We start from the raw sequence: 14,926 nt of genomic DNA, 5'->3' as shown, positions 1-14,926 counted from the left end.
GATCTGCATTTCCCAGCACTTTAATCAATTAAAATCCATATAAATGCTTCCCTTTCTATCAATTTAGGTTTCTTTTTGGTTTGTTTCCTTTTTCTTCTTGAAGACCTTTACTGCTTCTTCATTTTCTACACTTGTTCATACTGCACACATTCAAGGAAAATTAAAATAATTCCTTTCTGAAAGTTGTATTTAAAAATAAGTCTATTCCCTTTTAGCCTGTATTATCTTATTGTGCTGTCTTATGGCTTCTAAGCTTCACTGAGGGAAATATTTGCCAAAACAGATTCCTATTTTGTGGCAGACCCATTTCTCACCTCCTGTACTTTAATCTTTCTAAAAAGTCCTTGCACACACCTTTCAGAAATACAGTAATTGACCTGTCTCTTTTTTGTTATGGCGTCTTTTAGAATGGCAACAGCCTTTTTCCAGTGATGACAGCCTTTGAACTCTCACTGTGCCTTCCTTAATCTGATTTGCTATACTACGTCCACATTGGCAAGCAGTGCAATGTGACAGAAGTGAAGCTAGGAAGTAAGACAGGTCTGTAAACCCAGTATCGACACTGTATACATTTCTGGAGTTTTCTTTATCAGCTCTACTCTGATCGCACAGCCCCACACCAGTTGGACTGCAGCTTTCAGTTTAGTTTTATCCAATCAATCCCAGGGAAGGTCAGCGAGCAAATTCTCATAGGAGCCATTTCCAAACATACTATGGACAAGAAGGTGATTTGGATTAGTCAGCATGGATTTATGAAGGGGGAATCATGTTTGACCAACCTGACAGCTTTCTATGACAAGATGACTTGGTAGTTAAGAAGACAGCAGTGGATGCTGATTATCTTTGACACTGTCTCCTATAACATCCTCATAGACAAGATGATGAAGTATGGGCCAGACAGAGGACTGTGGGCTGGACTGAAAACCTGGCTGAACTGCGAGGCTCAAAGGGTTGTGATCAGCGGTAGACAGTCCAGTTAGAGGCCAGTCATTAGTGCTGTACCCCAGGGGTATGTCCTTGGCCAATACTGTTTAATTTCTTACTTTATGACCTGGACAATGGGACCAAGCTCACTCTCAGTAAATATGCTGATGAAACGAAAGTTCCACAAAGGGAAGTGCAAAGTTCTGCACCTGCAGAAGAATAAATCCATGCACCAGTAAAGGCTGGGGGGCACCTGGACAGAAAGCAACTTTGCAGAAAACACTGGTACTGTTGAACATGGAACTAGCAATGCTGCCTTGCAGCAAAAAAAGGGGCACCAACATCCTGGGCTGTGTTGGGAAAAGCATCACTAGTAGGATGAGGAAGGTGGTCCTTCCTCTCTATTCAACACCAGTGAGGCTACATCTGGTGTGCCAGCGTGTCTAGTTCTGGGCTCCCCAAATAACGAGTGACACAGACGTACTGGAGTGACACCAGCAAAGGGACACAGAAATTATAAAGTGACTGGAACATGGGGAGAGGCTGAGAGTGCTAGAATTGTTAAGCCTGGAAAAGAGAATGCTCAGAAGGATTTTATCAGTGTGTATAAATACCTGAGGGGGGTATAAAGGGTTAAAAAATATTAAGCCCGACTCTCCCCAGCAGTGCTCAGCGATGGGACAACGGGCAGTGGACGCAAATTAAAATACAGGAAATTCCACTTAAAAACAGGGGATTTAGTTATTTTACTGTGAGGTGGTTGAACAGTGGAGAAGCTGGCCAAGTCACCATCCTCGGAGATATTCCAAACCCAACTGAACACATCACTGACCACTCTAACTGGCCTTGCTGTAAGCAGATGGGTTTGGACCAGACAATGTCCAGAAGTCCCTTCTTAACCTCAATTATTCTGATTCTTTGACTTCCCTAAAACAAACTCAGTAATTCCTGTTGTACCTGTCCTGTTCTTTCTGCTTGTTCTCTTTAGGTCTCTGTCTTGTAGCAGACTCCTCCTCTGAAGAGAAATCTATCAATCAAGTTGATCATATAGATTTTTTTTTCCAAACCAAGGTTCCCTTTCAGTGCCCAGTTATTGATTACAGCTTAAGTTCTACTAGTTTGAATAGAAAGACACAGATTGCATAAGCCAGCATGCACCTTCTTCAGGTTCAGTAATCTTCATCTTGAGTGTCATCTGCTTTAAGTTTTACAGCTTTTCCCCAGTCCTATATTAAAATTCAATGCACAAGCCTACACTAGCTATTTTTCTCACTTTTAGAAACTACTTCCATTTACCTTATTGTTGCTATTATAAAAAACAAAGCAATACAGCTTGAGTCAATCTTCTACAAAATGTCCAAGACTGTACATACCAAAGTGTTAGCTAGCTTCAATTAATGACAATCAGGTAACGTGAAAGTGAAAAACATGCAAAAATCAAGGCCAAGTTCAACCATCCCAACAGAAAGTATGCTTTTGTACACTTCATATGCATGGTGCTTTCCTGGCATATTTTGATTTTCTTTTGCCCTGATTAGAAACCTCATAAAGCATTCACATATCACTGCCTTGGAACCTGTGGTATCCCTTATTATTTATATAACGTCAGAGGTGGGAAAGTCATTCAACATAATGGTTGATACTCTGTTTATTCAAAAAGACATTTTACTTTGCTATTGGCAGGTGTCCAACTGTTCATACCTTTAAGAATTTCCTTCATTTTAACTCATATGGTGATAACTTTCCAGAGCAAATCTGGCCAGTTACCCATATGTTGCTCTGTATCTCTCCCACGCATCTATAAAGCCTCTGTCCCAATCTCTGCAGTACTTTCAATCAACTAATTACTCTATTTTACATTAAAAATATCCCATGTGTGACAAATTTGGGCTGGCCTGTCACTTAAAGGATGTTGATCCTCTAACGGTTTCTAAAAGTTTCTCCTAGGTATCTATATAAATTAATCCAAAGCTCAGTGGGAAAGAATGGCAATGGAGTTTTACTTATGATACTAAAACCAAACAAAAATGATACTGCCAAAAATCCCAATGATACACACGGGTAACTTGATTGCAGAGGCATAATGTAGCTACATGCCAAGCTGATAAATTCACATCAGTGTTCTGTTCTACCACTTTAGCCTTACAGTTTTAACATATCCACTAACTTTCACTCATTCCACAGTTCCCAGTGCATACATTTAGCTCCCCTATCTCATTATTACAGAAATACCCACACAGCATCACAGTTCAGATTACAGTTTTATGTTACTTTCCAATTAAAAAGGCAGAAATCATTAGCCTTCATGAGCAAATTTCAGAAACTGCAGAACTTAATTTGATGCTCACAGGAAGAAAGACAAAAGAATGATATTTGTAGATATGTTGGAGAACCACTTGAGCTTTACCTAATTTGACCGGTTATTTTGTGATTTGGCATCAGAAGAAAACTGATGTTTTTGTATTACAGCTATTTTTAAATGTATTTCAAAGGCATTACTTTTGAAGTGTCAATAAGAAACAATCTCTATATTCTAAACTCTCACAGTAAAACAGAATACAAGGCCACCACTTTCTGTTTCACCATCCACCTTGCAGCTTTTAAACAAGTCCCTTCAGAAGCAGTTATATGTTCAGTTATTAACAGAGGACAGCACCTACAGAGGATTTCGTAATCTCCAGCCATTAGTTTTTCTTCTTGTTTACAGCTCAATGCTTGCTTCAGCGTATTTCCCCGTTCCATTCTCAGCACTACATTTCATTATCAATGGTTCATACACACCCTTATTCAAACAAACCTACATAAAGTTTTAACTCGGGGGGGGGGGGGGGGGGGGGGAGGAAAAAAAAACACAGAAAGCTTGACCATTAAATTACACTATTACCTGTACTTATTACTACGAATGACAACTTCGCCCACTATTACAGTTGTTTCAAAACGTTTTTAAAAGTAGCCTTTTGAAAGACTGTTGTTTACTAGCAGTCTACAAACCCAGAACCAAAACCAGATCCTGTCACCTGGAAGACTCAAATCTAGCAGATACATTTTTCAAAAGCATAATAAAGCTGGTATCTACATCAACATAAACATTCTTCTTTAGTATGTTCTGTACAGAGCTGTACAGCACACAACACATCTTGTTTTCAGAGTGTTCAATAGCACTGATGACGGCTCACATAAGAATGAAGAGAGCCCCAGATACACCTCTGTTTCTTTGCTCCCAAGAACAGAGATGAAAAGGGCCATGGAGGTATCAGTAGGAAGATACTTGCAAACGACATCGCCTGACAAAGACTACCTTGCTAAACAGATTGTCACTGTAGGTACCTGAGCAATAAATGAAATCAAAACAGACTGCACAGATCTGCAATTCGACCTGGCAAGGCTCATCAAAGAAATGATGAATCATTCTCTGCTACCAGTGACAACCACAAATCTGAAATTTGCTGATTACTTGAGATCTCTCGAAAAAGAGAGTTCTTTGTCACTCGCTGCTTGTACTTGCTTTAGCAAATTAGATGCTATAAGACATAGTTCCTCTTTATTAACTTTGACTCAGCTGTAAGAACAAGAACTACTGCAGCCAATGCACTGAAATTCTTACAGTTAACTAGTTACCAAGGTATGAATATACATACATTTCCCCATAAGAAAAATAAGCTTCTTCTCCGAATACTCTTAAGCATTACAAATCAAGAAACTAGAACTGGAAATTTAATATTTGCAACAAAATGAAGTAATATTTCTGTGCGCTAAATTCAATGCCAGCCAGAAATAAAGGTTGCATCTTTACAACCTAAATTATGCATTACTAAAGTAAAGCACACAAATCCAAAAGCTGTAATGAAAATGAGAATTTCTGGGGGGAAAAAAGAAAAAAAAAAGAGATTATTTAAGTAAACACTGAGGTATCTGAAAGTGTACTCTGGGTCACTGTCTTTTTTAAAACTGCAAACTGCTACAAGCAAAATCTTGAGTTCCAGAGAAATCGTCTTCATGTTTTCTAATTGCAACAGAAGTCCATCACCTGCTTCCTAGGAATCTTTTGCAAGTGACCAGATGGCAACATGAAAACATAGCCAGGAGTGGACAACACAACCATCCCAACCCTGCAAAATGCAACTGTGCTTACTACATTTCAGCTCATGCCTCAGGAAAATAAAACAGAAACTATAAGAAAAAGATGGCTTAGAACTGCACCACTATTTCAATATTCTCGGTAATTCCATTTAACTTGGTTTTTGTGGAGCTCCCCTACAACCCCTTTGCCCTCCGTCAGAAGACAAAGGAGACTTCTCTTCTGAAATCTTGGGTTACCCAATACTGCTAACTGTAGTAATAAATAAAATTCTTGAATGAAAGTTTCAGTGTTTACGTCCTAGATCTTCTACATGAAGAACTGACAATCGCGCGTTTAAAAAAGAACAGGATTATCTGCTAAAAAACATTAATTTCATCCTTCAATTTCAAGGGAATTGCCATACTGCAGGGATACAACTTAAAGCCCACAGGTCTGTGAAGAAGCTTGTAACTGTCTCCTAAACTAAAACTTGACAGTGAGCCAGAGGTAACTGTACAGCGAGACTGACAAAAATACAGATGCTGCAGCTATCAGGGGAGCGCAGATGGTGAGTTCCAGTCTGGCAGCTTGATACTGCTGAAGGAGTGGTCCCACCTTCCCCTTTACACTCCTCCCAGTCCCACAGTCCTTCCCTATCTTTGTGCCAATTCTAGTGCTAAATTGACACCCACTGACCTGTTTAAATTCGGTAAATCTTCAGGAAAAAAAAAGCTTAGGGTCCCTGATAACTGCAAAAAAGTTGTGTTTTTTTTTTTTTTTAATAAAATAGGTATACTTTGCATGCCCTTGTAAAGTATTCTATACAAGGAGTGTAATTCAGTGTGAACACACTTATGCCATTCACACACCCCTTCACGGCTTACCTGTCCATGCATTATGTGGGAAACCAAAAAGGTACTCACATACTGGAGTAAAAGTATAGGCCCATAGGGTTATAATGCTATGTAATGACCTTCTTAATCAGCTTTCTTCCAGATACAAATCCTGAGTCTAAGTCATGTGAGGAGTTCTGACAATTGTTCTTCTAAATTCTGTTCACTTTTTTTATTTAGTTTATAATGCGTAAGAACCTTACCGCATTTGATTATAAGTCATGAAGGCAGAAATACAAAATACAAAGTACAGAGTTTACTATTGTAAAAATAGGAAGTGAAATTCCAAAAAGCAAAGAAATTCCAGCTGTGGCACAGGCTTTCTCTCATAATAGATCCTATCCCTATCATTACTGTCTATAAAGTCCCTCCCCTCTCCACTCCCACATCGTCCACCCTTAACTGTGAATTTCATTTTGTTGGTATCTTCTACACTCAAACGTACAGTTCACTGGGAAGTTCATAGCTTCCAAGTGAACACACATTAGTCTGAAAGCATTTTCACCTCTAATATCACCATCAGGACAGTATTATTTTGTTCAGACATTCACATCCCAGATGAAAGCAAGACTTTTCTTCTTTTGCTTTAACAACTCAAATTGTCACTAATACCATAAAAGTCTTGTAGTTCTGAGGGCCTGATGACAGGTGGAAAGGAAGGGAAAGGAAAAAAGTAATGATATGTCACACCTCACAGGACTATGTTTAAAACCTTTAAATCATTGAGAATACCTATATAAACCACCAGCAATGTCAAGAGGTTTCCACACAGAGCAAATCCACTTGCCCAAATTAGATTTCAGAACAGGGGTTAAATACACTGATTTGATGGGTGCACAAAAAGAACAATGAGAACACCATTGCCTTGTGATAGCTCATTCATTGACCTGAACTAGATTTGGTTCAGGCAAATGTTTAACAAATGTAGCATTGCTCTGGAAATTGGTCATTCTAATATACAGCACATGCCGCATTTGCAAAAGACAAAAAAGATATTCTAATGTCTTACTGGTAAACTCAATTTAACAAACACAAAATGGAGTACACCAAGTATCTGCAGAGGTACTGCCCACTGATTGTAAGTTTTCCTCTGTATCTTTAGGTGATGAACCTAATGGAATGGAATTAGAAATGTTACACATGGGCAGTATTTACTAAATAACAAAAGGTAAAAAAAAAAAACAAACCTGAAAACACAAGTGACAGCTATTTAGTTTGGATAGCTATAGAAACTTTTTTAATGTAGAGTAAGGTGGTCAGAGTGTTCTCCTAAACCTTCAGCATTTCCCTCCTCTTTCTTGTTATCATTATACACATTATTCCCCTTCAAACAGCTGGAATAAGAAGCTGCTTTGAAGACTGCATCATTGATGACAACACATGCACTGGATGAACAGCATACATTTAAGAACAGAAGCAGCCCTGCTATCCTTATACAAAAAAAAAAGTCAGTGTGTCACACTGTTACTTTTCATTTTCTAAGCACCTGTATTTTCTCCTTTCTCACTTCCTTTATAGAGTGAAGTGCCCTTCATGTACAAGAACACCCGAGGAGGTCTTAACTTGGCTAGATAGGAAAGGGTGTTCAAGTTCAGGTAAAATCTAGTGAAAATATGCAGCTCATCACTTTCACAGAAGTTAGCAAGCCTGGTTAAAGATTAGACCAAACAATTATCGCCTTATGAACATTTTTATATATTTATTGCTACATTTTTTATCTAGTCTCTGAAATGATATATTTACAGGAGTAGGAAATACACGCATACATATACACGCAAGGCACACACACACATAGGCAAGCCCTATGAAGAGAAATTAATCAGAGTGATCCAAAGGTCAATGAATTCAGGCTCTGACAAGCCAAAGCAAAAAAAAGTTGAGGAAACCTTATAAAGAAAAAACTCACTCCATCTAGCTGCTTTGCAAATAAATCAAGAGAAAAGCAACTCATGGCACTGGCAGAGCAAAAATTAAGGTGTCAGAAAAGTACAAATGCAGTATTTGGAGCAACAGGTCTTAATCCATTCAAATGCCTATGAAACCAGCAGTGAAGAAATAAAAATTTGGATATCTGACCACTCTGTCAAGCAAGAGTGATGATTATTAATATTAATATATGATTAAAAGACAGCTAGCACTGGGGATAGGAACAGGCACTAGGGATGGATACTGACCAAAAGCATGTTGAAAATTAACACATTCCACTCTTCCGTGTCTCAGTACATACTCTTCAACTTGCCCAGCATCTAGTCTGCCTTAGCTTTTTCACTGTACTGGCAAAGTTAAAAAGGGCAGTAACCACTAACGAATGACTTGCACAGGCAAAAGTTCCATCACAATCATGTGAAACTGAAGGAATCAAAGAGCCCGTTTTATTTTTAAGTAAATGAACATGCTCCCAGTCACAAATTTTATATTCTTGATGGATATTTCACTGCAAATGACTATCCATTTGATGAATTAATGAATAAATCAGAATGAGATTATAAAGCTGTCTTTACTATGTCTTTTTCTGTTCAAGATAACTTTAAACCTTAACTGATCTTTCTTTTCCTTGGTATTAAACTTTAAAAAGTTTAAACCTATCTAGCTAATACTAAGAGAGAAAAAGTATATCTAAAGGCTTACCCTTAACAAAAAGCTAGACCTATAAAGAACAGAAAACAGACATCATAAAGATTTTACAGAGGCGGATATTAACACTTTCTTCTAGAAAGCTCCAGCTTTCATATCATGACCTACCCAATCCGAAACCCTAGATCTGCACATTTCAGGTAAAAGGTAAGTCACCTAACTTTCACTTCTGGATTAGAAACAGGGTTCCACACAATAAAACTTTAACAATCCACCTGCAGAGAACAGGCCTTTTCTTGCTCAACAACAATACCATTTGCGTCTAAGCTCTGAACTTCAAAATCAATGATCTAAATGCAAACATGTAAGTAGTTCTGTTCATGAGTGAAACAATAGGCCTCTCCTACCAGCACAGTTGAGAATAGCTCAGGCAGGTGGGTGGAAGGCAGGCATTATCAGTTTCTAAATGGGAGGACTATAATAAAACTTTTTTTAAAAATAAGAACAACATATTAACATACTGCCAAGCTTCAAAAAACGATTTGAATAACCAGCGTAACAAGATCTAGTATCGTGTTTCCTCAGAGGGGAAAAAAAAAAAAATCATCTGCCCTTGATGTTTTACCAGGAGGTTTGTTCTATGCCCCCGTATAGTAAAAGTAAAAATTCCAGGCATAACTTAAGAGCTGGTCATAAGAAACAGGGCCTTGGTTTCTGTAAAATGCTCTTTCCCAGTTTGTTACAATACTTTCATTTCTATTAAGCGTAATTTGCAATTCTTATAGATCAATCCTTCAGCTGCAGCAACTCTGCACTACAATAAGTAAAACCTGAATCCCAGTCACTTACAGAAAATGCTTAAGTTCTTATTGCTTTATTCTTCAGAGGGGGATGAAGAAGAAAAACTACCTTTCCCTCTCCAAATTGTGGACACAGAATTAGCTCAGGTAACAGTCAAACCAAGCCCAAGAAGGATTGCCTAAAACCTTTAAAAATGTTCAGCTTATGAGACAGTAAAAAGTAAATACCTAGAAAAACAGAATACTCCCAAGCTAGACTATAATCATGGCTTGCCTACTTCCTCTTCTGAGGCAAGCACACACTTCAAAGTGCTTCTATAGTTGGGCAAAACACGGTTACAGCAAGCAACTGAGGCAAATACTCTCCTCTAGGTTATGCACACGTATTTGCTTTCTTTAGGTGTAAAGGCACAGAGTAGTTCCTTCAATTACATGTAAGTACAGCACACTGACAAAAATTAGAACATTACATGAACATAACTGGATAGCCAAACAGAAAGGCTTAAAAACAAACAGCATTCCAAGAAGCTTCACCATTACCATTTGCAAGGGGTTCTTCTTCTGCTCTAACCCTATAAGGCTCTTTTCCTTGCTTTTAAGCAGAAATCAACTTGGTTTTGCTGCAACAAGAGAAACACTTCACTATGGTTGAATATGCTTACTACTTTGTTTAAACAGCTTAAATTTACAAAAGATACTTGTTTAGATGCTATCATCAACTCATCTCAACTGATAATGCTGTTCAGAAGCGACTTGTCTATTGTATATGCTGTAAAATAGAAGAAAACGGATTTATTTTGTAAATCTCTCATGAAACATATGTTTCAAGTAGTCCTAAGACAAGCTTTCTTAGAAACAATGATTAATTTAAACTCTACAAGAGAAACATCATGCTACTTTACTACCTGTCTTCCTATTAGCTTATTTATTCTGTAGTTAACTTCCCCAAACTATTTTGAAACTTAGAAACAAAGAAACAAGACAACTTCATATTTCAGGTCTGTTTCTCCACAGAAGAAACAGAACTTTAAGAAGGGAGAGAAAATTAAGAGAAGAAAATGAGGTGATGCTGCTTAACTAATAAATTCATATAAATAATCTTCTCTCAATCTCTCTTAAGCCCCAAAATAACTGTTTAATCTGTAAGAAGCTTTCAAAGTTAGCACTCAGAAGTCTCAGTTATTTTCCACTGCAACATCATCTTTCACATGTACTCTATCAGTTCTTTGTTTTAAAGACAAGAAAACTCACTTTGGATCAGAATGCTACATATCACTCCAATGATCACTTGGAGGTGAATGCGTTCAGTGTAGTGATTAAAACTGTCGGCCAAACCACAACTAAGAATGCACACTAGACAAAGTTCAGATTTAAACAGCTGTAGCAAAGAGCAATGTAACTGTAATTAAATTAGAACGGCTTTGGACTTTCGCTGTAAGAAGATAATTTAAATTTGTTTTTTCAAACAAGATCTTTTTTATGCATTAAAATCCTCAGAACTGAAGCAGCTTGCAGTTCATGTTTCAATGTTAAACATCTGCCTTCTTACAAATATCAGTCCAGATTTCTCTCCTCTTCTCTTTGAAAAGGATGACTGGCAGGGTAGCAGAGACCAAACACAACAATGAGAAACTCACTAAAATAAGCAATAATATATTGGGAAAAGATGGTCTAAAATACCCTGGTTTCTGATTTCTTCAATTAAAACTGAACTAAGCTATAAAGATAAGTTTTGCTGAGCATATTTTCTTAAGCTTCAAGGGTAAAGGGTGCCACACAAATGACAACAGATATCCCAAATGCTGCACCCGCCTTTCTCTCTGCATCACGCACAGATCTGAAGTTCTTTTGTCAATTTAACGTCACAAATTACAGTTATTAAAACAAGTTGAATTCTTGGATATTAGAGCAAATTAGATAAAGGCATCCCCAAACACCCTCTTCTGCTTTTATCTGGATACTATTGCACACAAGGTCAAAGGCACCCTATTTGGAAGCTGGAGGGTTAACAGCTAGTACTTGTACATGTTTCCAAAATAAAGCGGTGGCACCAGCGTTGCCATTCTGCTGTGTTTACACGAGGGAACACAGTTCAGTATAAACCTCCAGCTATAGTCATGCTTTATCGATGGGAGACGTTACTTCAAGGCACGGCTGTACCCGGACAAGACAAAGGCAGCGAACCCTCGTAAAGCGGCTGCGGTAGCGGCAGCCTCATCGGGAAGGAGACCCCAGGACAGAGGGGACGCGCTCCTTAGAGAGGGCTAAATACAAAGGCTGGAAAGAGGGCTGTGCCACGGACCGGCTGACGGAAAGCGAAGCTTCTGACGGGAGCGAATCCCCAAGGCCCTAAGAGGGAGAAGGTTTAGAGGCTGATCTCAGAAACAAGGAGCCTGGAGAGGATGGCACAGTCCGACCGGGGAGGGGAAGCAAATACTGCTGGGGACAACTAGAGCAAGCGATGCAGAGCTGGGGGAAACAGGCACCCCAGCCCGGGGTCCGGGCAGGTGCCCCCGCCAGCCGGAGCGGAGAGGGGGCTCCGCAGCGCAGGCCGGCGGCGCCGAAGAATGGGCGGCGGGGCCAGGCAGCCCTCGCAGGGGAGCGCCGCGGTCCCGGGACCGCCGCCCCGTGCCCCGGGCAAGGAACGATACTGCCGTCCCAGCCCGGCCCCCGGCCCAAGGGCTGCCCCCGCCGGGGCCCCCGGGGAGGCAGCGCGGCCAGGAGGACGTCCCTCAGCGGGGCCCTCCCGGGGGCGAGAAGCCCCTCAAGAAGCCAGGCCTACGCCCGCCGGGGTCCCCCGCGCCCCCCTGCCTCCGCCGCCGCGCCACGGCCGCACGGAGCCGAGGAGAGCGGCGGGGCCGCCTCGCCGCGCCCCGCAGGGTCCCGTCCCCACCGCTACCGCCGCCTCCGCCTCTTCCTTCCCGCCCTGCCCGCAGCGCGGACCCCGGCTCCCCTCACCGGGCACGGCGGCGTAGCAGCTCCCCCGTCCCTCAGCCAAGATGGCAGCCGGTCCGAGCCCAACCTGAGGCAGCGACTTTACAAAGTCGGGCGGGATCTGCGCACGCGCCGAGTCGCTCGGCGGCCACGGGCGGGCGGTGACTACAACTCCCGGCGTGCTCCGCGCCGGGCGCCGCGCATGCTGGCGGCGGGCCGCGGGGCCGTGAGGGACGGGGCGGGTGGGGACGGGGCGGGTGGGGCCGGTCCCGCCGGCGGGGCTTCCCCTCCGGTTGGGCCGTGGTTGCGGTTTGTGCGCCTGGGCTTTGGCGGTGAGCTGCCGTGAACGCTTCGCAATAGCCCTCGGTTCGCAGGCCGCAGCGGGGTTTGCCTGTGCGCTGGCGAGGCTGCCCAGAGCAGCAGGGAGCCGCGTGGTCCCGGTCATCCCCTCACCTCCCACGGCAACCTTATGGGCCGGGTCCCTGAAAAGAGCTATGTGTGTGTATACCCGCACAGAGTGTATATATATATATATATATATGTGTGTGTGTGTGTGTATGTATACACACACTACAGTAAAAATCATTGATCATCAAAGCAACCCTGCAGGCTAGGCTAACGCTCCTGTCAAGTTATGAGAATACCTTAACGAAGCTGTGGCCGTCCGTGGCACTGGGTTCTCACAGTAATACCAATTTCTGGAAATTTCTGGCAGCGCAAAGGGGCGTACTGGCTAACCCGGGTTTCTACCAGTGAAGCAACCGGGACGTCACTGGTAGCAGTGCGGGCTTTGTGACACACAATTAAGGTTTTGCGGTCTTAATGCATCCACTGCAGGTACAGTGGATCTGTTACATACTGGAGGTATTTCAAAGCCGGGTAGATGTGGTGCTTAGGGACATGGTTACGTGGTGGACTTGGCAGCGCTGGGTTAACGGTTGGACTCGCTCTTAAAGGCCTTTTCCAACCTAAACGATTCTATGATTCTATACTTAGGCTATTGATATTACTTAACTTTTACATAAAATCTTTCTTGTTTCAAGTGTAGTTTTTCTTAACCAGAATGCACTATTGCATAAGTGAATGCAGAGAAATTACAATACACTTTGTCTTTTGGCAGTGAGGAATGAGAGATTTCAGTTTCCATGCACTGAAATCAGAGAAAAGGCTCCTTAATTTTCAAAGAGTAGGAGAATATTCTCAATACTTTTTCAGGAAAATTACATACTTTACAAGTGCAAAGTTTAGCGTTTGCTTACAACTGATAGGGATGTGAAAATCCATCTTGTCTTCCCTAATTCACACATAAACTCCAATAAGAAAGATCCCACAGCTACAATTAAGTGAGTGTTTCTGTTGATGAGGCCTAAGCAAAAAAACAACCCTGACTGTTTTCCTCTAACAGAACAACATACATGTTTCAATGCCCATTAGCCATCTGCAGTTATGATTGACCAAGGTATAACTTCAAGCACAGGAATCACTTTAATTCCAGCACAGAACAACATATGCTGCTGATTCAGAGCCTATGAGTACTGGAAAGTCAGAAGTATGTGGCTTTGTCAGAGAGGTGTGCGTTCCTGGGAAGCAAATTTGAAGCCAAGGTTACAGCCCAATATAAGAACCAAACAAATTGAACAGCTGAAATAAGTTCTGGAGTTGTTTTTTTCCTCTAAAGCTTTTCAATGCACCTTTAAGTCTTTACGTTCCTTTACAGATGTTTGACCACATATGCATATATTTACAGTTCCGTATTTAAATGGTCCATTCAAATTAATAACAATAAAAATGAGTTCTGCAAGCCTTACTTAACAGAAATTTCTCTCTCATGCATCCCCTACATAAACAGTCATCTCTCATCCATTGTTGCGGTACAGATTCCTGTCCTGGCAGGACAGTAAAGCTCAGGCTGTCTTCAGCTGGGGTTCCACATCTGCATAGCTGGGTTTCCTTTACAGCGTATTTGTTGTGTCTCCCAGCTGGTACATAACATTGGGCTTGTTTTTGCAGATTGCCTGTGTTTTGATTCCCCAAACTGTAGGAACATTGCAGCTAGGCGTACCTTTTACCCCAGCTGTCTGAATTAATTTTAACTTTAGTAGAAGTTTAGTGCTTGCAGAAAGAAGCTGAATGCTACCCCAAGTACACATACGGGTGACTCCTACCAAATTCAACAGATATGCATATATCCCTAGGGCAGTGTGGTCATTTGCAGTCTCTGTTTTTATCTTACTGGTTTTTAGGTTTCCAAACTAAACGTTGCTAAAGCAGACGTGAATTAATAACATTCAGTGCCTCTTTTCAAGGACACCACATAAGTTGCTCTCTGTGTTATCATTTTTTTCCTCCTCTTGTAACTGGCAATTCAGAAAAGTAATTGTTGTTCAGCCCCAGCAACACTAATCTCTTTATTTTTCAGCTTCTGATGCCTCAAGTTAAGTTCTGCTGGTGCTATCTGCTTTATAAAATTAATGAGAAAAAGAATGCATTCCAGGTGCACAGACTACTGATTAGTTTATGCGTGCTAGGCCAAGATGAACGTAGAGCAATCTTCACATTCACACTCTTTCAGAGATCATTTTCCCTGTTAAAAATCATGGCCTATCAGTGAACTGGAACAACAAATAATGAATTGATGCCAGAACAACGTGGCAAGCACAGATGAATATAATTGAGTGGTGGAAGAGCTACATATCCAAGATTTTACCTTTCTTTGCTTCTTTGGGGAAAGGAGAATACTA

At 41.2% G+C, this 14,926-nt stretch overlaps 1 protein-coding gene across 6 annotated transcripts in view; it reads right to left on the bottom strand.

Moving 5' to 3' along the window:
* Positions 1–12,316, bottom strand: part of ITCH (itchy E3 ubiquitin protein ligase) — a 69,488-nt gene extending 57,172 nt beyond the window's left edge. For 3 of the 6 annotated variants that reach the window (XR_015702917.1, XM_087749526.1, XM_087749528.1), the window contains exon 1: positions 12,210–12,299. The gene's annotated coding sequence lies outside the window, so the exon portion shown is untranslated. Of the gene's footprint in view, positions 1–12,209 lie in introns of all 6 variants that reach the window. The other 3 variants (XM_087749530.1, XM_087749529.1, XM_087749527.1) reach the window with 3 other exon arrangements.
* Positions 12,317–14,926: the final 2,610 nt, after the last annotated feature.

The sequence above is a fragment of the Nipponia nippon genome, unplaced genomic scaffold (genome assembly GCF_047370975.1).
Source record: "Nipponia nippon isolate SJK-2023a ecotype South Korea unplaced genomic scaffold, ASM4737097v1 scaffold_13, whole genome shotgun sequence".
Taxonomy (NCBI): Eukaryota; Metazoa; Chordata; class Aves; order Pelecaniformes; family Threskiornithidae; genus Nipponia; species Nipponia nippon.
This window is presented reverse-complemented; position numbering and strand designations above follow the sequence as displayed.